Source organism: Olea europaea, chromosome 1 (assembly GCF_002742605.1).
Source record: "Olea europaea var. sylvestris chromosome 1, O_europaea_v1, whole genome shotgun sequence".
Taxonomy (NCBI): Eukaryota; Viridiplantae; Streptophyta; class Magnoliopsida; order Lamiales; family Oleaceae; genus Olea; species Olea europaea.
The window spans coordinates 10,448,696-10,450,751 of NC_036237.1; the positions used below are offsets into that span (position 1 = coordinate 10,448,696).

Consider the following 2,056-nt stretch of genomic DNA (forward strand, 5'->3'; position numbering starts at 1 on the left):
AATTTCTTTTAGAAATTTTTACTTGTTTTATGATTTTTAGAATATTACTTGTAGATTTAGAAAAAATATTCTATAGTTTTACATTTTATAAAGAAATAGAAGAGATTTTTGAATACGGTGTAGAATTAGTTTCTTTAGAAAAAGATAAATCTATAGATTATTTATTTGCTATATTACAAGTAACTAAAAATTTACATTTAGAATTAAAAGAACAGATTTTATATAGATCTTTAATTTCAGAATTTAGAGAAGAATATTTTATAAATAGTTTTGATCAGATATTTATATCAGATTTAAAAGTAAGGATTGAATTAGATAATATAGATAATAATTATTTATCTATCAGACAAATTTTTCATTAGATTCTTTTTATTATTCAGATTAGATTTTTAAACTGGATCTTTTAATAAAAGAGGTTAATAAATTAATTGGAGAAGTAAGTTCTTTAGGAAAAAGAATCTTTAATATTGAAAAAGATATTAATAAAATTTGTGAAAATTTAGATTTTATTAAAGAACAAAATATAACAATTTTAAATAAAATTTCTAGAGTAGAAGATAAAGAAAAATTTCCAGATCTGAAGACTACAGAAGCAATAGAAAATATAAATAAAAAATTAAATAATATACATAATAAACCAAATCAAGATATTGAGAATATAATAAATAATTTAGATAAATTAAGTTTAAAAAACACAGGTAAAGAAAAAATAACTAGAAAATTATCTACAACATTTTATAAAGTATGAATAATTTTCCTGGTAGATCACGGACTATTAGTGAAGTAGGATCATCTTCAGAACCGTATGATAGAGGTAGACATAGTACTTCTAATATAAGTACAAATATTATAGAAAGAATATTACATAGACAATTTCTGTCATATTATCAATTTCTTCTATATTAATTCCTACTCTAATATTTTTAAAATTATCATAATATAAATATTCTGTTTCTCCTATTTGTTTATTTAAAAACAAATGATCTTCTAATTTTAAAATTTCTGTAGGAGATAAATTCATTTCTAATTCTTTAGGATAATAAATTCTATCTTCAATTTCTATTTCTACTGCATTAAGAAATTCTTCTGGTTTTTGTTCTTCTTCATTATTATTATATTCTGTTTCAGAATCATTATTTCTATTTATGTGATTATAATTACCAAACCTTAAACTAGTTCTTCCATGTAAATCTTTATATGTTATAGCTTCTTGAGGAGCTAAAATTGGTTCTTGATTTTCTAAGAATTTTTCTAAATCCCATTCTGTCTGGTCTTCAGAAAAATTTTTATTTTCTGTAACAAGATTTTCAGCCTGTTGAGTCTGATTAAATTGAAAAGTAGGGGAATCAACAGTCCCCTGAGTCTGTTGAGCTTTTGGTAAGCCCAGAACCATAAACGGATTTGATAAGTCTTTACCAGCTTCCGTTTGAGCTGGACTAGCTATAGAATTCTTGGGCTCTATAGTACTTGCTTGTGTCTGGACAATTGGATTTGAAATTTTTAAATTGATAATTTCTTGTTCTAATTCAGAAATTTTCTTTTGTAAAACTAATTTTTCTTGTTGTAAAGACTGATAATCTAATATAATGTCCTATTATTGTATTCTTCCATACTTCTATAATATTATTCCAAGTCTGAGGATCATGTGCTGTAATATTTAATAACTGTGGTTTATGTGGTGTTTGAAAATCTATTTTAGGTTCTAAAGGTCTAACTTTTCCTCTAACTATATAATTTCTTTCTTTATCATTATAACTTGTATAAGGTGTTCTATGTTTAGAATTTGTAGAAATGGAAAAAATTTATAATCTTTTAGTAACAGAACAAGATATAGAAAATATGATAAGTAAATTAGAAAAATTAGAAATTTTAGGAGAAAATATATTAAAATATTGGGAAAAAGATAAAATTTTATGTGAATTAAAAATAAAAAATCCAGAATATATAATAAAAACAAAAAATATTGAAGCAACAAATCAAGATCAGGAAGATTTTAGGATGCATATAAAAGATTTATTAAAATTAAGAGTAATTAGAAAATCAGAAAGTCCACATA

The 2,056-nt window shown here is 22.8% G+C and overlaps 1 pseudogene; it reads left to right on the forward strand.

Annotated features, from left to right (window-relative positions):
• The first annotated feature begins 1,586 nt into the window (after nt 1-1,586).
• The window catches only part of LOC111404175, a 5,129-nt pseudogene continuing 4,659 nt past the window's right edge, over nt 1,587-2,056 (forward strand).